Below are 26,203 nucleotides of genomic sequence, written 5' to 3' on the forward strand. Positions count from 1 at the left end.
CTACCCATTTCAATAACCTGATAAATGTATCCTATTGCTGGCCCTCATGTCAGATGACATCCTGCTGTAGCTTTATGATGTCAGGGCACCATTTGACCAATCATCATGGGTGACAATTACACAGAACAAGGAGACATTAGGAATTCCGCACTAGGTAACGCTCTGAAATTATGACTGCAGGCCAAGTAGGAGGTGTAATGGGAAAGCACTCTTCAACCTTGAAGACATTGGGCTCCCCATTTGAAAGGGGGCTGGAGGTACAAGAACACAAAGTATCCTAAAGAGCAACCCTTCTTGAGTATAAGAGTCCCACTTTCAGTGTGAAGGGTGGAAGGTTAAAATAGCTTCTCACCATGTGAGAGAAAGTCAATTGCTCTAATATAGGGCACCTCATTCCAGCCTCAAAGACATTCATTTAATCTGATGACCTATTACCAGCACAAGTAATGAAAGTATGATTTTCTGCCTTGTAGACAGTAAATGTCTTTGAATAGCTATCATGATGCCCTTAGCGCCATCTATATGGCTTCAGTCTTGATAAATAATTTTCATGCGGAAGACGCAACTAAAAGTAGCAGAGAGCCGTCACATGCTATGCACCTTTTTTAAGGACCAGCAAAATGATAAATTTAGAGTTTGACTCACCATGTAAATTGTTAAATGAAGCAGAGGGCTGCTGAAGTTTTTTTTTTTCTCTCAGCAACTCTGAGAAATTTTCTTCTGCAACACTCCCTCTGCTGGTCATTCAATATAGTCTGCAAATGGAAAAGTCCACTGTTAGTCTATTAACAGAACTTGAATATTACCAAACTAATGCACCACAACAACAATCAGTTTTTGGTAAATGGTTATCAATCAGTACTATGACGTCTGTAACATGGTGAAAATGCATAGCTCAAAAAGAATTCAAATCTCTATTTTATTTTCAACCTAGCATACCTTTCCATCCTAAGCCTCCGTTGCTACCACTCTTTATACAACTTTAGCATCTATATTAGAATGTAGATAAAAATATCTCATTGCTATCCAAGTGACAGTGTACCCTGCTCATTGCAATTCTGTTAGGTTAGAGTACACCAATGACCATTAAGGGATCTGATAAGTTTATGGAGGAAGGTTTATGCTACAGTTAGTGGTAATGAGAAAAACTATGAACCACAGATTTGGACATCTTCATTCCTGCAAATCCCTGTCAGTTAACCTATAGAGAACCTGAGAATACTGTGATCACCGACACCTTCAAACAAATAATTAAGTCTCAAATAATGCCCTTCTTTTGCTCATCTCGCCATCTTTGCCTTTCTGCTGGCAGCCCAGGCTACCCTGCTACCCATTTCAATAACCTGATAAATGTATCCTATTGCTGGCCCTCATGTCAGATGACATCCTGCTGTAGCTTTATGATGTCAGGGCACCATTTGACCAATCATCATGGGTGACAATTACACAGAACAAGGAGACATTAGGAATTCCGCACTAGGTAACGCTCTGAAATTATGACTGCAGGCCAAGTAGGAGGTGTAATGGGAAAGCACTCTTCAACATTGAAGACACTGGGCTCCCCATTTGAAAGGGGGCTGGAGGTACAAGAACACAGAGTATCCTAAAGAGCAACCCTTCTTGAGTAGAAGAGTCCCACTTTCAGTGTGAAGGGTGGAAGGTTAAAATAGCTTCTCCCCATGTGAGAGAAAGTCAATTGCTCTAATATAGGACACCTCAATCCAGCCTCAAAGACATTCATTTAATCCGATGACCTATTACTAGCACAAGTAATGAAAGTATGATTGTCAGCCTTGTAGACAGTAAACGTCTTTGAAATAGCTATCATGATGCCCTTAGCGCCATTTATATGGCTTCAGTCTTGATAAATAATTTTCATGCGGAAGACGCCACTAAAAGGAGCAGAGAGCCGTCACATGCTATGCACTTTTTTTAAGGACCAGCAAAATGATAAATTTAGAGTTTGACTCACCATGTAAATTGTTAAATGAAACAGAGGGCTGCTGAAGTTATTTTTTTTTTTCTCTCAGCAACTCAGAAATTTTCTTCTGCAACACTCACTCTGCTGGTCATTCAATATAGTCTGCAAATGGAAAAGTCCACTGTTAGTCCATTAACAGAACTTGAATATTACCAAACTAATGCACCACAACAACAATCAGTTTTTGGTAAATGGTTATCAATCAGTACTATGACGTCTGTAACATGGTGAAAATACATAGCTCAAAAAGAATTCAAATCTCTATTTTATTTTCAACCTAGCATACCTTTCCATCCTAAGCCTCCGTTGCTACCACTCTTTATACAACTTTAGCATCTATATCAGAATGTAGATAAAAATATCTAATTGCTATCCAAGTGACAGCGTACCCTGCTCACTGCAATTCTGTTAGGTTAGAGTACACCAATGACCATTAAGGGATCTGATAAGTTTATGGAGGAAGGTTTATGCTACAGTTAGTGGTAATGAGAAAAACTATGAACCACAGATTTGGACCTCTTCATTCCTGCAAATCCCTATCAGTTAACCTATAGAGAACCTGAGAATACTGTGATCACCGACACCTTCAAACAAATAATTAAGTCTCAAATAATGCCCTTCTTTTGCTCGTCTCGCCATCTTTGCCTTTCTGCTGGCCGTCCAGGCTACCCTGCTACCCATTTCAATAACCTGATAAATGTATCCTATTGCTGGCCCTCATGTCAGATGACATCCTGCTGTAGCTTTATGATGTCAGGGCACCATTTGACCAATCGTCATGGGTGACAATTACACAGGACAAGGAGGCATTAGGAATTCCGCACTAGGTAACGCTCTGAAATTATGACTGCAGGCCAAGTAGGAGGTGTAATGGGAAAGCACTCTTCAACATTGAAGACATTGGGCTCCCCATTTGAAAGGGGGCTGGAGGTTCAAGAACACAGAGTATCCTAAAGAGCAACCCTTCTTGAGTATAAGAGTCCCACTTTCAGTGTGAAAGGAGGAAGGTTAAAATAGCTTCTCCCCATGTGAGAGAAAGTCAATTGCTCTAATATAGGGCACCTCATTCCAGCCTCAAAGACATTCATTTAATCCGATGACCTATTACTAGCAAAAGTAATGAAAGTATGATTGTCAGCCTTGTAGACAGTAAACGTCTTGGAATAGCTATCATGATGCCCTTAGCGCCATCTATATGGCTTCAGTCTTGATAAATAATTTTCATGCGGAAGACGCAACTAAAAGTAGCAGAGAGCCGTCACATGCTATGCACCTTTTTTAAGGACCAGCAAAATGATAAATTTAGAGTTTGACTCACCATGTAAATTGTTAACTGAAGCAGAGGGCTGCTGAAGTTATTTTTTTTTTCTCTCAGCAACTCTGAGAAATTTTCTTCTGCAACACTCCCTCTGCTGGTCATTCAATATAGTCTGCAAATGGAAAAGTCCACTGTTAGTCTATTAACAGAACTTGAATATTACCAAACTAATGCACCACAACAACAATCAGTTTTTGGTAAATGGTTATCAATCAGTACTATGACGTCTGTAACATGGTGAAAATGCATAGCTCAAAAAGAATTCAAATCTCTATTTTATTTTCAACCTAGCATACCTTTCCATCCTAAGCCTCCGTTGCTACCACTCTTTATACAACTTTAGCATCTATATTAGAATGTAGATAAAAATATCTCATTGCTATCCAAGTGACAGTGTACCCTGCTCATTGCAATTCTGTTAGGTTAGAGTACACCAATGACCATTAAGGGATCTGATAAGTTTATGGAGGAAGGTTTATGCTACAGTTAGTGGTAATGAGAAAAACTATGAACCACAGATTTGGACATCTTCATTCCTGCAAATCCCTGTCAGTTAACCTATAGAGAACCTGAGAATACTGTGATCACCGACACCTTCAAACAAATAATTAAGTCTCAAATAATGCCCTTCTTTTGCTCATCTCGCCATCTTTGCCTTTCTGCTGGCAGCCCAGGCTACCCTGCTACCCATTTCAATAACCTGATAAATGTATCCTATTGCTGGCCCTCATGTCAGATGACATCCTGCTGTAGCTTTATGATGTCAGGGCACCATTTGACCAATCATCATGGGTGACAATTACACAGAACAAGGAGACATTAGGAATTCCGCACTAGGTAACGCTCTGAAATTATGACTGCAGGCCAAGTAGGAGGTGTAATGGGAAAGCACTCTTCAACATTGAAGACACTGGGCTCCCCATTTGAAAGGGGGCTGGAGGTACAAGAACACAGAGTATCCTAAAGAGCAACCCTTCTTGAGTAGAAGAGTCCCACTTTCAGTGTGAAGGGTGGAAGGTTAAAATAGCTACTCCCCATGTGAGAGAAAGTCAATTGCTCTAATATAGGACACCTCAATCCAGCCTCAAAGACATTCATTTAATCCGATGACCTATTACTAGCACAAGTAATGAAAGTATGATTGTCAGCCTTGTAGACAGTAAACGTCTTTGAAATAGCTATCATGATGCCCTTAGCGCCATTTATATGGCTTCAGTCTTGATAAATAATTTTCATGCGGAAGACGCCACTAAAAGGAGCAGAGAGCCGTCACATGCTATGCACTTTTTTTAAGGACCAGCAAAATGATAAATTTAGAGTTTGACTCACCATGTAAATTGTTAAATGAAACAGAGGGCTGCTGAAGTTATTTTTTTTTTTCTCTCAGCAACTCAGAAATTTTCTTCTGCAACACTCACTCTGCTGGTCATTCAATATAGTCTGCAAATGGAAAAGTCCACTGTTAGTCTATTAACAGAACTTGAATATTACCAAACTAATGCACCACAACAACAATCAGTTTTTGGTAAATGGTTATCAATCAGTACTATGACGTCTGTAACATGGTGAAAATACATAGCTCAAAAAGAATTCAAATCTCTATTTTATTTTCAACCTAGCATACCTTTCCATCCTAAGCCTCCGTTGCTACCACTCTTTATACAACTTTAGCATCTATATCAGAATGTAGATAAAAATATCTAATTGCTATCCAAGTGACAGCGTACCCTGCTCACTGCAATTCTGTTAGGTTAGAGTACACCAATGACCATTAAGGGATCTGATAAGTTTATGGAGGAAGGTTTATGCTACAGTTAGTGGTAATGAGAAAAACTATGAACCACAGATTTGGACCTCTTCATTCCTGCAAATCCCTATCAGTTAACCTATAGAGAACCTGAGAATACTGTGATCACCGACACCTTCAAACAAATAATTAAGTCTCAAATAATGCCCTTCTTTTGCTCGTCTCGCCATCTTTGCCTTTCTGCTGGCCGTCCAGGCTACCCTGCTACCCATTTCAATAACCTGATAAATGTATCCTATTGCTGGCCCTCATGTCAGATGACATCCTGCTGTAGCTTTATGATGTCAGGGCACCATTTGACCAATCGTCATGGGTGACAATTACACAGAACAAGGAGGCATTAGGAATTCCGCACTAGGTAACGCTCTGAAATTATGACTGCAGGCCAAGTAGGAGGTGTAATGGGAAAGCACTCTTCAACATTGAAGACACTGGGCTCCCCATTTGAAAGGGGGCTGGAGGTACAGGAACACAGAGTATCCTAAAGAGCAACCCTTCTTGAGTATAAGAGTCCCACTTTCAGTGTGAAGGGTGGAAGGTTAAAATAGCTTCTCCCCATGTGAGAAATAAGTCAAAAGCTCTAATATAGGACACCTCATTCCAGCCTCAAAGACATTCATTTAATCCGATGACCTATTACTAGCAAAAGGAATGAAAGTATGATTGTCAGCCTTGTAGACAGTAAACGTCTTGGAATAGCTATCATGATGCCCTTAGAGCCATTTATATGGCTTCAGTCTTGATAAATAATTTTCATGCGGAAGACGCAACTAAAAGGAGCAGAGAGCCGTCACATGCTATGCACCTTTTTTAAGGACCAGCAAAATGATAAATTTAGAGTTTGACTCACCATGTAAATTGTTAAATGAAGCAGAGGGCTGCTGAAGTTATTTTTTTTTTCTCTCAGCAACTCTGAGAAATTTTCTTCTGCAACACTCCCTCTGCTGGTCATTCAATATAGTCTGCAAATGGAAAAGTCCACTGTTAGTCTATTAACAGAACTTGAATATTACCAAACTAATGCACCACAACAACAATCAGTTTTTGGTAAATGGTTATCAATCAGTACTATGACGTCTGTAACATGGTGAAAATGCATAGCTCAAAAAGAATTCAAATCTCTATTTTATTTTCAACCTAGCATACCTTTCCATCCTAAGCCTCCGTTGCTACCACTCGTTATACAACTTTAGCATCTATATTAGAATGTAGATAAAAATATCTCATTGCTATCCAAGTGACAGTGTACCCTGCTCATTGCAATTCTGTTAGGTTAGAGTACACCAATGACCATTAAGGGATCTGATAAGTTTATGGAGGAAGGTTTATGCTACAGTTAGTGGTAATGAGAAAAACTATGAACCACAGATTTGGACATCTTCATTCCTGCAAATCCCTATCAGTTAACCTATAGAGAACCTGAGAATACTGTGATCACCGACACCTTCAAACAAATAATTAAGTCTCAAATAATGCCCTTCTTTTGCTCATCTCGCCATCTTTGCCTTTCTGCTGGCAGCCTAGGCTACCCTGCTACCCATTTCAATAACCTGATAAATGTATCCTATTGCTGGCCCTCATGTCAGATGACATCCTGCTGTAGCTTTATGATGTCAGGGCACCATTTGACCAATCGTCATGGGTGACAATTACACAGAACAAGGAGGCATTAGGAATTCCGCACTAGGTAACGCTCTGAAATTATGACTGCAGGCCAAGTAGGAGGTGTAATGGGAAAGCACTCTTCAACATTGAAGACACTGGGCTCCCCATTTGAAAGGGGGCTGGGGGTTCAAGAACACAGAGTATCCTAAAGAGCAACCCTTCTTGAGTATAAGAGTCCCACTTTCAGTGTGAAGGGTGGAAGGTTAAAATAGCTTCTCCCCATGTGAGAGAAAGTCAATTGCTCTAATATAGGACACCTCAATCCAGCCTCAAAGACATTCATTTAATCCGATGACCTATTACTAGCACAAGTAATGAAAGTATGATTGTCAGCCTTGTAGACAGTAAACGTCTTTGAAATAGCTATCATGATGCCCTTAGCGCCATCTATATGGCTTCAGCGTTGATAAATAATTTTCATGCGGAAGACGCCACTAAAAGGAGCAGAGAGCCGTCACATGCTATGCACTTTTTTTAAGGACCAGCAAAATGATAAATTTAGAGTTTGACTCACCATGTACATTGTTAAATGAAGCAGAGGGCTGCTGAAGTTATTTTTTATTTTTCTCAGCAACTCTGAGAAATTTTCTTCTGCAACACTCCCTCTGCTGGTCATTCAATATAGTCTGCAAATGGAAAAGTCCACTGTTAGTCTATTAACAGAACTTGAATATTACCAAACTAATGCACCACAACAACAATCAGTTTTTGGTAAATGGTTATCAATCAGTACTATGACGTCTGTAACATGGTGAAAATACATAACTCAAAAAGAATTCAAATCTCTATTTTATTTTCAACCTAGCATACCTTTCCATCCTAAGCCTCCATTGCTACCACTCTTTATACAACTTTAGCATCTATATTAGAATGTAGATAAAAATATTTATTGCTATCCAAGTGACAGCATACCCTGCTCATTGCAATTCTGTTAGGTTAGAGTACACCAATGACCATTAAGGGATCTGATAAGTTTATGGAGGAAGGTTTATGCTACAGTTAGTGGTAATGAGAAAAACTATGAACCACAGATTTGGACATCTTCATTCCTGCAAATCCCTATCAGTTAACCTATAGAGAACCTGAGAATACTGTGATCACCGACACCTTCAAACAAATAATTAAGTCTCAAATAATGCCCTTCTTTTGCTCATCTCGCCATCTTTGCCTTTCTGCTGGCAGCCCAGGCTACCCTGCTACCCATTTCAATAACCTGATAAATGTATCCTATTGCTGGCCCTCATGTCAGATGACATCCTGCTGTAGCTTTATGATGTCAGGGCACCATTTGACCAATCATCATGGGTGACAATTACACAGAACAAGGAGGCATTAGGAATTCCGCACTAGGTAACGCTCTGAAATTATGACTGCAGGCCAAGTAGGTGGTGTAATGGGAAAGCACTCTTCAACATTGAAGACACTGGGCTCCCCATTTGAAAGGGGGCTGGAGGTACAAGAACACAGAGTATCCCAAAGAGCAACCCTTCTTGAGTATAAGAGTCCCACTTTCAGTGTGAAGGGTGGAAGGTTAAAATAGCTTCTCCCCATGTGAGAGAAAATCAATTGCTCTAATATAGGACACCTCAATCCAGCCTCAAAGACATTCATTTAATCCGATGACCTATTACTAGCACAAGTAATGAAAGTATGATTGTCAGCCTTGTAGACAGTAAACGTCTTTGAAATAGCTATCATGATGCCCTTAGCACCATCTATATGGCTTCAGCGTTGATAAATAATTTTCATGCGGAAGACGCCACTAAAAGGAGCAGAGAGCCGTCACATGCTATGCACTTTTTTTAAGGACCAGCAAAATGATAAATTTAGAGTTTGACTCACCATGTACATTGTTAAATGAAGCAGAGGGCTGCTGAAGTTATTTTTTATTTTTCTCAGCAACTCTGAGAAATTTTCTTCTGCAACACTCCCTCTGCTGGTCATTCAATATAGTCTGCAAATGGAAAAGTCCACTGTTAGTCTATTAACAGAACTTGAATATTACCAAACTAATGCACCACAACAACAATCAGTTTTTGGTAAATGGTTATCAATCAGTACTATGACGTCTGTAACATGGTGAAAATACATAGCTCAAAAAGAATTCAAATCTCTATTTTATTTTCAACCTAGCATACCTTTCCATCCTAAGCCTCCGTTGCTACCACTCTTTATACAACTTTAGCATCTATATTAGAATTTAGATAAAAATATCTCATTGCTATCCAAGTGACAGTGTACCCTGCTCATTGCAATTCTGTTAGGTTAGAGTACACCAATGACCATTAAGGGATCTGATAAGTTTATGGAGGAAGGTTTATGCTACAGTTAGTGGTAATGAGAAAAACTATGAACCACAGATTTGGACATCTTCATTCCTGCAAATCCCTATCAGTTAACCTATAGAGAACCTGAGAATACTGTGATCACCGACACCTTCAAACAAATAATTAAGTCTCAAATAATGCCCTTCTTTTGCTCATCTCGCCATCTTTGCCTTTCTGCTGGCAGCCCAGGCTACCCTGCTACCCATTTCAATAACCTGATAAATGTATCCTATTGCTGGCCCTCATGTCAGATGACATCCTGCTGTAGCTTTATGATGTCAGGGCACCATTTGACCAATCGTCATGGGTGACAATTACACAGAACAAGGAGGCATTAGGATTTTAGCACTAGGTAACGCTCTGAAATTATGACTGCAGGCCAAGTAGGAGGTGTAATGGGAAAGGACTCTTCAACATTGAAGACACTGGGCTCCCCATTTGAAAGGGGGCTGGAGGTACAAGAACACAGAGTATCCTAAAGAGCAACCCTTCTTGAGTATAAGAGTCCCACTTTCAGTGTGAAAGGAGGAAGGTTAAAATAGCTTCTCCCCATGTGAGAGAAAGTCAATTGCTCTAATATAGGGCACCTCATTCCAGCCTCAAAGACATTAATTTAATCCGATGACCTATTACTAGCAAAAGTAATGAAAGTATGATTGTAAGCCTTGTAGACAGTAAACGTCTTTGAATAGCTATCATGATGCCCTTAGCGCCATCTATATGGCTTCAGTCTTGATAAATAATTTTCATGCGGAAGACGCCACTAAAAGGAGCAGAGAGCCGTCACATGCTATGCACCTTTTTTAAGGACCAGCAAAATGATAAATTTAGAGTTTGACTCACCATGTAAATTGTTAAATGAAGCAGAGGGCTGCTGAAGTTATTTTTTTTTCTCTCAGCAACTCTGAGAAATTTTCTTCTGCAACACTCCCTCTGCTGGTCATTCAATATAGTCTGCAAATGGAAAAGTCCACTGTTAGTCTATTAACAGAACTTGAATATTACCAAACTAATGCACCACAACAACAATCAGTTTTTGGTAAATGGTTATCAATCAGTACTATGACGTCTGTAACATGGTGAAAATACATAGCTCAAAAAGAATTCAAATCTCTATTTTATTTTCAACCTAGCATACCTTTCCATCCTAAGCCTCCGTTGCTACCACTCTTTATACAACTTTAGCATCTATATTAGAATTTAGATAAAAATATCTCATTGCTATCCAAGTGACAGTGTACCCTGCTCATTGCAATTCTGTTAGGTTAGAGTACACCAATGACCATTAAGGGATCTGATAAGTTTATGGAGGAAGGTTTATGCTACAGTTAGTGGTAATGAGAAAAACTATGAACCACAGATTTGGACATCTTCATTCCTGCAAATCCCTATCAGTTAACCTATAGAGAACCTGAGAATACTGTGATCACCGACACCTTCAAACAAATAATTAAGTCTCAAATAATGCCCTTCTTTTGCTCATCTCGCCATCTTTGCCTTTCTGCTGGCAGCCCAGGCTACCCTGCTACCCATTTCAATAACCTGATAAATGTATCCTATTGCTGGCCCTCATGTCAGATGACATCCTGCTGTAGCTTTATGATGTCAGGGCACCATTTGACCAATCGTCATGGGTGACAATTACACAGAACAAGGAGGCATTAGGATTTTAGCACTAGGTAACGCTCTGAAATTATGACTGCAGGCCAAGTAGGAGGTGTAATGGGAAAGGACTCTTCAACATTGAAGACACTGGGCTCCCCATTTGAAAGGGGGCTGGAGGTACAAGAACACAGAGTATCCTAAAGAGCAACCCTTCTTGAGTATAAGAGTCCCACTTTCAGTGTGAAAGGAGGAAGGTTAAAATAGCTTCTCCCCATGTGAGAGAAAGTCAATTGCTCTAATATAGGGCACCTCATTCCAGCCTCAAAGACATTAATTTAATCCGATGACCTATTACTAGCAAAAGTAATGAAAGTATGATTGTAAGCCTTGTAGACAGTAAACGTCTTTGAATAGCTATCATGATGCCCTTAGCGCCATCTATATGGCTTCAGTCTTGATAAATAATTTTCATGCGGAAGACGCCACTAAAAGGAGCAGAGAGCCGTCACATGCTATGCACCTTTTTTAAGGACCAGCAAAATGATAAATTTAGAGTTTGACTCACCATGTAAATTGTTAAATGAAGCAGAGGGCTGCTGAAGTTATTTTTTTTTCTCTCAGCAACTCTGAGAAATTTTCTTCTGCAACACTCCCTCTGCTGGTCATTCAATATAGTCTGCAAATGGAAAAGTCCACTGTTAGTCTATTAACAGAACTTGAATATTACCAAACTAATGCACCACAACAACAATCAGTTTTTGGTAAATGGTTATCAATCAGTACTATGACGTCTGTAACATGGTGAAAATACATAGCTCAAAAAGAATTCAAATCTCTATTTTATTTTCAACCTAGCATACCTTTCCATCCTAAGCCTCCGTTGCTACCACTCTTTATACAACTTTAGCATCTATATTAGAATGTAGATAAAAATATCTCATTGCTATCCAAGTGACAGTGTACCCTGCTCATTGCAATTCTGTTAGTTTAGAGTACACCAATGACCATTAAGGGATCTGATAAGTTTATGGAGGAAGGTTTATGCTACAGTTAGTGGTAATGAGAAAAACTATGAACCACAGATTTGGACATCTTCATTCCTGCAAATCCCTATCAGTTAACCTTTAGAGAACCCGAGAATACTGTGATCACCGACACCTTCAAACAAATAATTAAGTCTCAAATAATGCCCTTCTTTTGCTCGTCTCGCCATCTTTGCCTTTCTGCTGGCAGTCCAGGCTACCCTGCTACCCATTTCAATAACCTGATAAATGTATCCTATTGCTGGCCTTCATGTCAGATGACATCCTGCTGTAGCTTTAAGATGTCAGGGCACCATTTGACCAATCGTCATGGGTGACAATTACACAGAACAAGGAGGCATTAGGAATTCCGCATTAGGTAACGCTCTGAAATTATGACTGCAGGCCAAGTAGGAGGTGTAATGGGAAATCACTCTTCAACATTGAAGAAATTGGGCTCCCCATTTGAAAGGGGGCTGGAGGTACAAGAACACAGAGTATCCTAAAGAGCAACCCTTCTTGAGTATAAGAGTCCCACTTTCAGTGTCAAGGGAGGAAGGTTAAAATAGCTTCTCCCCATGTGAGAGAAAGTCAATTGCTCTAATATAGGACACCTCAATCCAGCCTCAAAGACATTCATTTAATCCGATGACCTATTACTAGCACAAGTAATGAAAGTATGATTGTCAGCCTTGTAGACAGTAAACGTCTTTGAAATAGCTATCATGATGCCCTTAGCGCCATCTATATGGCTTCAGCGTTGATAAATAATTTTCATGCGGAAGACGCCACTAAAAGGAGCAGAGAGCCGTCACATGCTATGCACTTTTTTTAAGGACCAGCAAAATGATAAATTTAGAGTTTGACTCACCATGTAAATTGTTAAATGAAGCAGAGGGCTGCTGAAGTTATTTTTTTTTTCTCTCAGCAACTCTGAGAAATTTTCTTCTGCAACACTCCCTCTGCTGGTCATTCAATATAGTCTGCAAATGGAAAAGTCCACTGTTAGTCTATTAACAGAACTTGAATATTACCAAACTAATGCACCACAACAACAATCAGTTTTTGGTAAATGGTTATCAATCAGTACTATGACGTCTGTAACATGGTGAAAATACATAGCTCAAAAAGAATTCAAATCTCCATTTTATTTTCAACCTAGCATACCTTTCCATCCTAAGCCTTCGTTGCTACCACTCTTTATACAACTTTAGCATCTATATTAGAATGTAGATAAAAATATCTCATTGCTATCCAAGTGACAGCGTACCCTGCTCATTGCAATTCTGTTAGGTTAGTGTGCACCAATGACCATTAAGGGATCTGATAAGTTTATAGAGGAAGGTTTATGCTACAGTTAGTGGTAATGAGAAAAACTATGAACCACAGATTTGGACATCTTCATTCCTGCAAATCCCTATCAGTTAACCTATAGAGAACCTGAGAATACTGGGATCACCGACACCTTCCAACAAATAATTAAGTCTCAAATAATGCCCTTCTTTTGCTCGTCTCGCCATCTTTGCCTTTCTGCTGGCAGTCCAGGCTACCCTGCTACCCATTTCAATAACCTGATAAATGTATCCTATTGCTGGCCCTCATGTCAGATGACATCCTGCTGTAGCTTTATGATGTCAGGGCACCATTTGACCAATCGTCATGGGTGACAATTACACAGAACAAGGAGGCATTAGGAATTCCGCACTAGGTAACGCTCTGAAATTATGACTGCAGGCCAAGTAGGAGGTGTAATGGGAAAGCACTCTTCAACATTGAAGAAATTGGGCTCCCCATTTGAAAGGGGGCTGGAGGTACAAGAACACAGAGTATCCTAAAGAGCAACCCTTCTTGAGTATAAGAGTCCCACTTTCAGTGTGAAGGGAGGAAGGTTAAAATAGCTTCTCCCCATGTGAGAGAAAGTCAATTGCTCTAATATAGGGCACCTCATTCCAGACTCAAAGACATTCATTTAATCCGATGACCTATTACTAGCAAAAGTAATGAAAGTATGATTGTCAGCCTTGTAGACAGTAAACGTCTTTGAAATAGCTATCATGATGCCCTTAGCGCCATCTATATGGCTTCAGCGTTGATAAATAATTTTCATGCGGAAGACGCCACTAAAAGGAGCAGAGAGCCGTCACATGCTATGCACTTTTTTTAAGGACCAGCAAAATGATAAATTTAGAGTTTGACTCACCATGTACATTGTTAAATGAAGCAGAGGGCTGCTGAAGTTATTTTTTATTTTTCTCAACAACTCTGAGAAATTTTCTTCTGCAACACTCCCTCTGCTGGTCATTCAATATAGTCTGCAAATGGAAAAGTCCACTGTTAGTCTATTAACAGAACTTGAATATTACCAAACTAATGCACCACAACAACAATCAGTTTTTGGTAAATGGTTATCAATCAGTACTATGACGCCTGTAACATGGTGAAAATACATAGCTCAAAAAGAATTCAAATCTCTATTTTATTTTCAACCTAGCATACCTTTCCATCCTAAGCCTCCGTTGCTACCACTCTTTATACAACTTTAGCATCTATATTAGAATGTAGATAAAAATATCTCATTGCTATCCAAGTGACAGTGTACCCTGCTCATTGCAATTCTGTTAGGTTAGAGTACACCAATGACCATTAAGGGATCTGATAAGTTTATGGAGGAAGGTTTATGCTACAGTTAGTGGTAATGAGAAAAACTATGAACCACAGATTTGGACATCTTCATTCCTGCAAATCCCTGTCAGTTAACCTATAGAGAACCTGAGAATACTGTGATCACCGACACCTTCAAACAAATAATTAAGTCTCAAATAATGCCCTTCTTTTGCTCATCTCGCCATCTTTGCCTTTCTGCTGGCAGCCCAGGCTACCCTGCTACCCATTTCAATAACCTGATAAATGTATCCTATTGCTGGCCCTCATGTCAGATGACATCCTGCTGTAGCTTTATGATGTCAGGGCACCATTTGACCAATCATCATGGGTGACAATTACACAGAACAAGGAGACATTAGGAATTCCGCACTAGGTAACGCTCTGAAATTATGACTGCAGGCCAAGTAGGAGGTGTAATGGGAAAGCACTCTTCAACATTGAAGACACTGGGCTCCCCATTTGAAAGGGGGCTGGAGGTACAAGAACACAGAGTATCCTAAAGAGCAACCCTTCTTGAGTAGAAGAGTCCCACTTTCAGTGTGAAGGGTGGAAGGTTAAAATAGCTTCTCCCCATGTGAGAGAAAGTCAATTGCTCTAATATAGGACACCTCAATCCAGCCTCAAAGACATTCATTTAATCCGATGACCTATTACTAGCACAAGTAATGAAAGTATGATTGTCAGCCTTGTAGACAGTAAACGTCTTTGAAATAGCTATCATGATGCCCTTAGCGCCATTTATATGGCTTCAGTCTTGATAAATAATTTTCATGCGGAAGACGCCACTAAAAGGAGCAGAGAGCCGTCACATGCTATGCACTTTTTTTAAGGACCAGCAAAATGATAAATTTAGAGTTTGACTCACCATGTAAATTGTTAAATGAAACAGAGGGCTGCTGAAGTTATTTTTTTTTTTCTCTCAGCAACTCAGAAATTTTCTTCTGCAACACTCACTCTGCTGGTCATTCAATGTAGTTTGCAAATGGAAAAGTCCACTGTTAGTCTATTAACAGAACTTGAATATTACCAAACTAATGCACCACAACAACAATCAGTTTTTGGTAAATGGTTATCAATCAGTACTATGACGTCCGTAACATGGTGAAAATACATAGCTCAAAAAGAATTCAAATCTCTATTTTATTTTCAACCTAGCATACCTTTCCATCCTAAGCCTCCGTTGCTACCACTCTTTATACAACTTTAGCATCTATATCAGAATGTAGATAAAAATATCTAATTGCTATCCAAGTGACAGCGTACCCTGCTCACTGCAATTCTGTTAGGTTAGAGTACACCAATGACCATTAAGGGATCTGATAAGTTTATGGAGGAAGGTTTATGCTACAGTTAGTGGTAATGAGAAAAACTATGAACCACAGATTTGGACCTCTTCATTCCTGCAAATCCCTATCAGTTAACCTATAGAGAACCTGAGAATACTGTGATCACCGACACCTTCAAACAAATAATTAAGTCTCAAATAATGCCCTTCTTTTGCTCGTCTCGCCATCTTTGCCTTTCTGCTGGCCGTCCAGGCTACCCTGCTACCCATTTCAATAACCTGATAAATGTATCCTATTGCTGGCCCTCATGTCAGATGACATCCTGCTGTAGCTTTATGATGTCAGGGCACCATTTGACCAATCGTCATGGGTGACAATTACACAGAACAAGGAGGCATTAGGAATTCCGCACTAGGTAACGCTCTGAAATTATGACTGCAGGCCAAGTAGGAGGTGTAATGGGAAAGCACTCTTCAACATTGAAGAAATTGGGCTCCCCATTTGAAAGGGGGCTGGAGGTACAAGAACACAGAGTATCCTAAAGAGCAACCCTTCTTGAGTATAAGAGTCCCACTTTCAGTGTGAAGGGAGGAAGGTTAAAATAGCTTCTCCCCATGTGAGAGAAAGTCAATTGCTCTAATATAGGGCACCTCATTCCAGACTCAAAGACATTCATTTAATCCGATGACCTATTACTAGCAAAAGTAATGAAAGTATGATTGTCAGCCTTGTAGACAGTAAACGTCTTTGAAATAGCTATCATGATGCCCTTAGCGCCATCTATATGGCTTCAGCGTTGATAAATAATTTTCATGCGGAAGACGCCACTAAAAGGAGCAGAGAGCCGTCACATGCTATGCACTTTTTTTAAGGACCAGCAAAATGATAAATTTAGAGTTTGACTCACCATGTACATTGTTAAATGAAGCAGAGGGCTGCTGAAGTTATTTTTTATTTTTCTCAGCAACTCTGAGAAATGTTCTTCTGCAACACTCCCTCTGCTGGTCATTCAATATAGTCTGCAAATGGAAAAGTCCACTGTTAGTCTATTAACAGAACTTGAATATTACCAAACTAATGCACCACAACAACAATCAGTTTTTGGTAAATGGTTATCAATCAGTACTATGACGTCTGTAACATGGTGAAAATACATAACTCAAAAAGAATTCAAATCTCTATTTTATTTTCAACCTAGCATACCTTTCCATCCTAAGCCTCCATTGCTACCACTCTTTATACAACTTTAGCATCTATATTAGAATGTAGATAAAAATATTTATTGCTATCCAAGTGACAGCATACCCTGCTCATTGCAATTCTGTTAGGTTAGAGTACACCAATGACCATTAAGGGATCTGATAAGTTTATGGAGGAAGGTTTATGCTACAGTTAGTGGTAATGAGAAAAACTATGAACCACAGATTTGGACATCTTCATTCCTGCAAATCCCTATCAGTTAACCTATAGAGAACCTGAGAATACTGTGATCACCGACACCTTCAAACAAATAATTAAGTCTCAAATAATGCCCTTCTTTTGCTCATCTCGCCATCTTTGCCTTTCTGCTGGCAGCCCTGCTACCCTGCTACCCATTTCAATAACCTGATAAATGTATCCTATTGCTGGCCCTCATGTCAGATGACATCCTGCTGTAGCTTTATGATGTCAGGGCACGTTTGACCAATCGTCATGGGTGACAATTACACAGAACAAGGAGGCATTAGGAATTCCGCACTAGGTAACGCTCTGAAATTAGGACTGCAGGCCAAGTAGGAGGTGTAATGGGAAAGCACTCTTCAACATTGAAGACACTGGGCTCCCCATTTGAAAGGGGGCTGGAGGTACAAGAACACAGAGTATCCTAAAGAGCAACCCTTCTTGAGTATAAGAGTCCCACTTTCAGTGTGAAAGGAGGAAGGTTAAAATAGCTTCTCCCCATGTGAGAGAAAGTCAATTGCTCTAATATAGGGCACCTCATTCCAGCCTCAAAGACATTAATTTAATCCGATGACCTATTACTAGCAAAAGTAATGAAAGTATGATTGTCAGCCTTGTAGACAGTAAACGTCTTTGAATAGCTATCATGATGCCCTTAGCGCCATCTATATGGCTTCAGTCTTGATAAATAATTTTCATGCGGAAGACGCCACTAAAAGGAGCAGAGAGCCGTCACATGCTATGCACCTTTTTTAAGGACCAGCAAAATGATAAATTTAGAGTTTGACTCACCATGTAAATTGTTAAATGAAGCAGAGGGCTGCTGAAGTTTTTTTTTTTTCTCTCAGCAACTCTGAGAAATTTTCTTCTGCAACACTCCCTCTGCTGGTCATTCAATATAGTCTGCAAATGGAAAAGTCCACTGTTAGTCTATTAACAGAACTTGAATATTACCAAACTAATGCACCACAACAACAATCAGTTTTTGGTAAATGGTTATCAATCAGTACTATGAGGTCTGTAACATGGTGAAAATACATAGCTCAAAAAGAATTCAAATCTCTATTTTATTTTCAACCTAGCATACCTTTCCATCCTAAGCCTCCGTTGCTACCACTCTTTATACAACTTTAGCATCTATATTAGAATTTAGATAAAAATATCTAATTGCTATCCAAGTGACAGTGTACCCTGCTCATTGCAATTCTGTTAGGTTAGAGTACACCAATGACCATTAAGGGATCTGATAAGTTTATGGAGGAAGGTTTATGCTACAGTTAGTGGTAATGAGAAAAACTATGAACCACAGATTTGGACATCTTCATTCCTGCAAATCCCTATCAGTTAACCTATAGAGAACCTGAGAATACTGTGATCACCGACACCTTCAAACAAATAATTAAGTCTCAAATAATGCCCTTCTTTTGCTCGTCTCGCCATCTTTGCCTTTCTGCTGGCAGCCTAGGCTACCCTGCTACCCATTTCAATAACCTGATAAATGTATCCTATTGCTGGTCCTCATATCAGATGACATCCTGCTGTAGCTTTATGATGTCAGGGCACCATTTGACCAATCGTCATGGGTGACAATTAGACAGAACAAGGAGGCATTAGGAATTCCGCACTAAGTAACGCTCTGAAATTATGACTGCAGGCCAAGTAGGAGGTGTAATGGGAAAGCACTCTTCAACATTGAAGACACTGGGCTCCCCATTTGAAAGGGGGCTGGAGGTACAAGAACACAGAGTATCCTAAAGAGCAACCCTTCTTGAGTATAAGAGTCCCACTTTCAGTGTGAAGGGTGGAAGGTTAAAATAGCTTCTCCCCATGTGAGAGAAAGTCAATTGCTCTAATATAGGACACCTCAATCCAGCCTCAAAGACATTCATTTAATCCGATGACCTATTACTAGCACAAGTAATGAAAGTATGATTGTCAGCCTTGTAGACAGTAAACGTCTTTGAAATAGCTATCATGATGCCCTTAGCGCCATCTATATGGCTTCAGTCTTGATAAATAATTTTCATGCGGAAGACGCAACTAAAAGGAGCAGAGAGCTGTCACATGCTATGCACCTTTTTTAAGGACCAGCAAAATGATAAATTTAGAGTTTGACTCACCATGTAAATTGTTAAATGAAGCAGAGGGCTGCTGAAGTTTTTTTTTTTCTCTCAGCAACTCTGAGAAATTTTCTTCTGCAACACTCCCTCTGCTGGACATTCAATATAGTCTGCAAATGGAAAAGTCCACTGTTAGTCTATTAACAGAACTTGAATATTACCAAACTAATGCACCACAACTACAATCAGTTTTTGGTAAATGGTTATCAATCAGTACTATGACGTCTGTAACATGGTGAAAATACATAGCTCAAAAAGAATTCAAATCTCTATTTTATTTTCAACCTAGCATACCTTTCCATCCTAAGCCTCCGTTGCTACCACTCTTTATACAACTTTAGCATCTATATTAGAATGTAGATAAAAATATCTCATTGCTATCCAAGTGACCGTGTACCCTGCTCATTGCAATTCTGTTAGGTTAGAGTACACCAATGACCATTAAGGGATCTGATAAGTTTATGGAGGAAGGTTTATGCTACAGTTAGTGGTAATGAGAAAAACTATGAACCACAGATTTGGACATCTTCATTCCTGCAAATCCCTATCAGTTAACCTATAGAGAACCCGAGAATACTGTGATCACCGACACCTTCAAACAAATAATTAAGTCTCAAATAATGCCCTTCTTTTGCTCGTCTCGCCATCTTTGCCTTTCTGCTGGCAGCCAAGGCTACCCTGCTACCCCCATTTCAATAACCTGATAAATGTATCCTATTGCTGGCCCTCATGTCAGATGACATTCTGCTGTAGCTTTATGATGTCAGGGCACCATTTGACCAATCGTCATGGGTGACAATTACACAGAACAAGGAGGCATTAGGAATTCAGCACTAGGTAACGCTCTGAAATTATGACTGCAGGCCAAGTAGGAGGTGTAATGGGAAAGCACTCTTCAACATTGAAGACACTGGGCTCCCCATTTGAAAGGGGGCTGGAGGTACAAGAACACAGAGTATCCTAAAGAGCAACCCTTCTTGAGTATAAGAGTCCCACTTTCAGTGTGAAGGGTGGAAGGTTAAAATAGCTTCTCCCCATGTGAGAGAAAGTCAATTGCTCTAATATAGGACACCTCATTCCAGCCTCAAAGACATTCATTTAATCCGATGACCTATTACTAGCAAAAGTAATGAAAGTATGATTGTCAGCCTTGTAGACAGTAAACGTCTTGGAATAGCTATCATGATGCCCTTAGAGCCATTTATATGGCTTCAGTCTTGATAAATAATTTTCATGCGGAAGACGCAACTAAAAGGAGCAGAGAGCCGTCACATGCTATGCACCTTTTTTAAGGACCAGCAAAATGATAAATTTAGAGTTTGACTCACCATGTAAATTGTTAAATGAAGCAGAGGGCTGCTGAAGTTATTTTTTTTTTCTCTCAGCAACTCTGAGAAATTTTCTTCTGCAACACTCCCTCTGCTGGTCATTCAATATAGTCTGCAAATGGAAAAGTCCACTGTTAGTCTATTAACAGAACTTGAATATTACCAAACTAATGCACCACAACAACAATCAGTTTTTGGTAAATGGTTATCAATCAGTACTATGACGTCTGTAACATGGTGAAAATGCATAGCTCAAAAAGAATTCAAATCTCTATTTTATTTTCAACCTAGCATACCTTTCCATCCTAAGCCTCCGTTGCTACCACTCGTTATACAACTTTAGCATCTATATTAGAATGTAGATAAAAATATCTCATTGCTATCCAAGTGACAGTGTACCCTGCTCATTGCAATTCTGTTAGGTTAGAGTACACCAATGACCATTAAGGGATCTGATAAGTTTATGGAGGAAGGTTTATGCTACAGTTAGTGGTAATGAGAAAAACTATGAACCACAGATTTGGACATCTTCATTCCTGCAAATCCCTATCAGTTAACCTATAGAGAACCTGAGAATACTGTGATCACCGACACCTTCAAACAAATAATTAAGTCTCAAATAATGCCCTTCTTTTGCTCATCTCGCCATCTTTGCCTTTCTGCTGGCAGCCTAGGCTACCCTGCTACCCATTTCAATAACCTGATAAATGTATCCTATTGCTGGCCCTCATGTCAGATGACATCCTGCTGTAGCTTTATGATGTCAGGGCACCATTTGACCAATCGTCATGGGTGACAATTACACAGAACAAGGAGGCATTAGGAATTCCGCACTAGGTAACGCTCTGAAATTATGACTGCAGGCCAAGTAGGAGGTGTAATGGGAAAGCACTCTTCAACATTGAAGACACTGGGCTCCCCATTTGAAAGGGGGCTGGGGGTTCAAGAACACAGAGTATCCTAAAGAGCAACCCTTCTTGAGTATAAGAGTCCCACTTTCAGTGTGAAGGGTGGAAGGTTAAAATAGCTTCTCCCCATGTGAGAGAAAGTCAATTGCTCTAATATAGGACACCTCAATCCAGCCTCAAAGACATTCATTTAATCCGATGACCTATTACTAGCACAAGTAATGAAAGTATGATTGTCAGCCTTGTAGACAGTAAACGTCTTTGAAATAGCTATCATGATGCCCTTAGCGCCATCTATATGGCTTCAGCGTTGATAAATAATTTTCATGCGGAAGACGCCACTAAAAGGAGCAGAGAGCCGTCACATGCTATGCACTTTTTTTAAGGACCAGCAAAATGATAAATTTAGAGTTTGACTCACCATGTACATTGTTAAATGAAGCAGAGGGCTGCTGAAGTTATTTTTTATTTTTCTCAGCAACTCTGAGAAATTTTCTTCTGCAACACTCCCTCTGCTGGTCATTCAATATAGTCTGCAAATGGAAAAGTCCACTGTTAGTCTATTAACAGAACTTGAATATTACCAAACTAATGCACCACAACAACAATCAGTTTTTGGTAAATGGTTATCAATCAGTACTATGACGTCTGTAACATGGTGAAAATACATAACTCAAAAAGAATTCAAATCTCTATTTTATTTTCAACCTAGCATACCTTTCCATCCTAAGCCTCCATTGCTACCACTCTTTATACAACTTTAGCATCTATATTAGAATGTAGATAAAAATATTTATTGCTATCCAAGTGACAGCATACCCTGCTCATTGCAATTCTGTTAGGTTAGAGTACACCAATGACCATTAAGGGATCTGATAAGTTTATGGAGGAAGGTTTATGCTACAGTTAGTGGTAATGAGAAAAACTATGAACCACAGATTTGGACATCTTCATTCCTGCAAATCCCTATCAGTTAACCTATAGAGAACCTGAGAATACTGTGATCACCGACACCTTCAAACAAATAATTAAGTCTCAAATAATGCCCTTCTTTTGCTCATCTCGCCATCTTTGCCTTTCTGCTGGCAGCCCAGGCTACCCTGCTACCCATTTCAATAACCTGATAAATGTATCCTATTGCTGGCCCTCATGTCAGATGACATCCTGCTGTAGCTTTATGATGTCAGGGCACCATTTGACCAATCGTCATGGGTGACAATTACACAGAACAAGGAGGCATTAGGATTTTAGCACTAGGTAACGCTCTGAAATTATGACTGCAGGCCAAGTAGGAGGTGTAATGGGAAAGGACTCTTCAACATTGAAGACACTGGGCTCCCCATTTGAAAGGGGGCTGGAGGTACAAGAACACAGAGTATCCTAAAGAGCAACCCTTCTTGAGTATAAGAGTCCCACTTTCAGTGTGAAAGGAGGAAGGTTAAAATAGCTTCTCCCCATGTGAGAGAAAGTCAATTGCTCTAATATAGGGCACCTCATTCCAGCCTCAAAGACATTAATTTAATCCGATGACCTATTACTAGCAAAAGTAATGAAAGTATGATTGTAAGCCTTGTAGACAGTAAACGTCTTTGAATAGCTATCATGATGCCCTTAGCGCCATCTATATGGCTTCAGTCTTGATAAATAATTTTCATGCGGAAGACGCCACTAAAAGGAGCAGAGAGCCGTCACATGCTATGCACCTTTTTTAAGGACCAGCAAAATGATAAATTTAGAGTTTGACTCACCATGTAAATTGTTAAATGAAGCAGAGGGCTGCTGAAGTTATTTTTTTTTCTCTCAGCAACTCTGAGAAATTTTCTTCTGCAACACTCCCTCTGCTGGTCATTCAATATAGTCTGCAAATGGAAAAGTCCACTGTTAGTCTATTAACAGAACTTGAATATTACCAAACTAATGCACCACAACAACAATCAGTTTTTGGTAAATGGTTATCAATCAGTACTATGACGTCTGTAACATGGTGAAAATACATAGCTCAAAAAGAATTCAAATCTCTATTTTATTTTCAACCTAGCATACCTTTCCATCCTAAGCCTCCGTTGCTACCACTCTTTATACAACTTTAGCATCTATATTAGAATGTAGATAAAAATATCTCATTGCTATCCAAGTGACAGTGTACCCTGCTCATTGCAATTCTGTTAGTTTAGAGTACACCAATGACCATTAAGGGATCTGATAAGTTTATGGAGGAAGGTTTATGCTACAGTTAGTGGTAATGAGAAAAACTATGAACCACAGATTTGGACATCTTCATTCCTGCAAATCCCTATCAGTTAACCTATAGAGAACCTGAGAATACTGTGATCACCGACACCTTCAAACAAATAATTAAGTCTCAAATAATGCCCTTCTTTTGCTCATCTCGCCATCTTTGCCTTTCTGCTGGCAGCCCAGGCTACCCTGCTACCCATTTCAATAACCTGATAAATGTATCCTATTGCTGGCCCTCATGTCAGATGACATCCTGCTGTAGCTTTATGATGTCAGGGCACCATTTGACCAATCGTCATGGGTGACAATTACACAGAACAAGGAGGCATTAGGAATTCCGCACTAGGTAACGCTCTGAAATTATGACTGCAGGCCAAGTAGGTGGTGTAATGGGAAAGCACTCTTCAACATTGAAGACACTGGGCTCCCCATTTGAAAGGGGGCTGGAGGTACAAGAACACAGAGTATCCCAAAGAGCAACCCTTCTTGAGTATAAGAGTCCCACTTTCAGTGTGAAGGGTGGAAGGTTAAAATAGCTTCTCCCCATGTGAGAGAAAGTCAATTGCTCTAATATAGGGCACCTCATTCCAGACTCAAAGACATTCATTTAATCCGATGACCTATTACTAGCAAAAGTAATGAAAGTATGATTGTCAGCCTTGTAGACAGTAAACGTCTTTGAAATAGCTATCATGATGCCCTTAGCGCCATCTATATGGCTTCAGCGTTGATAAATAATTTTCATGCGGAAGACGCCACTAAAAGGAGCAGAGAGCCGTCACATGCTATGCACTTTTTTTAAGGACCAGCAAAATGATAAATTTAGAGTTTGACTCACCATGTACATTGTTAAATGAAGCAGAGGGCTGCTGAAGTTATTTTTTATTTTTCTCAACAACTCTGAGAAATTTTCTTCTGCAACACTCCCTCTGCTGGTCATTCAATATAGTCTGCAAATGGAAAAGTCCACTGTTAGTCTATTAACAGAACTTGAATATTACCAAACTAATGCACCACAACAACAATCAGTTTTTGGTAAATGGTTATCAATCAGTACTATGACGCCTGTAACATGGTGAAAATACATAGCTCAAAAAGAATTCAAATCTCCATTTTATTTTCAACCTAGCATACCTTTCCATCCTAAGCCTTCGTTGCTACCACTCTTTATACAACTTTAGCATCTATATTAGAATGTAGATAAAAATATCTCATTGCTATCCAAGTGACAGCGTACCCTGCTCATTGCAATTCTGTTAGGTTAGTGTGCACCAATGACCATTAAGGGATCTGATAAGTTTATAGAGGAAGGTTTATGCTACAGTTAGTGGTAATGAGAAAAACTATGAACCACAGATTTGGACATCTTCATTCCTGCAAATCCCTATCAGTTAACCTATAGAGAACCTGAGAATACTGGGATCACCGACACCTTCCAACAAATAATTAAGTCTCAAATAATGCCCTTCTTTTGCTCGTCTCGCCATCTTTGCCTTTCTGCTGGCAGTCCAGGCTACCCTGCTACCCATTTCAATAACCTGATAAATGTATCCTATTGCTGGCCCTCATGTCAGATGACATCCTGCTGTAGCTTTATGATGTCAGGGCACCATTTGACCAATCGTCATGGGTGACAATTACACAGAACAAGGAGGCATTAGGAATTCCGCACTAGGTAACGCTCTGAAATTATGACTGCAGGCCAAGTAGGAGGTGTAATGGGAAAGCACTCTTCAACATTGAAGAAATTGGGCTCCCCATTTGAAAGGGGGCTGGAGGTACAAGAACACAGATTATCCTAAAGAGCAACCCTTCTTGAGTATAAGAGTCCCACTTTCAGTGTGAAGGGAGGAAGGTTAAAATAGCTTCTCCCCATGTGAGAGAAAGTCAATTGCTCTAATATAGGGCACCTCATTCCAGACTCAAAGACATTCATTTAATCCGATGACCTATTACTAGCAAAAGTAATGAAAGTATGATTGTCAGCCTTGTAGACAGTAAACGTCTTTGAAATAGCTATCATGATGCCCTTAGCGCCATCTATATGGCTTCAGCGTTGATAAATAATTTTCATGCAGAAGACGCCACTAAAAGGAGCAGAGAGCCGTCACATGCTATGCACTTTTTCTAAGGACCAGCAAAATGATAAATTTAGAGTTTGACTCACCATGTACATTGTTAAATGAAGCAGAGGGCTGCTGAAGTTATTTTTTATTTTTCTCAACAACTCTGAGAAATTTTCTTCTGCAACACTCCCTCTGCTGGTCATTCAATATAGTCTGCAAATGGAAAAGTCCACTGTTAGTCTATTAACAGAACTTGAATATTACCAAACTAATGCACCACAACAACAATCAGTTTTTGGTAAATGGTTATCAATCAGTACTATGACGTCTGTAACATGGTGAAAATACATAACTCAAAAAGAATTCAAATCTCTATTTTATTTTCAACCTAGCATACCTTTCCATCCTAAGCCTCCATTGCTACCACT

The sequence above is a fragment of the Lissotriton vulgaris genome, chromosome 10, assembly GCF_964263255.1.
Source record: "Lissotriton vulgaris chromosome 10, aLisVul1.2, whole genome shotgun sequence".
NCBI classification, from domain to species: domain Eukaryota; kingdom Metazoa; phylum Chordata; class Amphibia; order Caudata; family Salamandridae; genus Lissotriton; species Lissotriton vulgaris.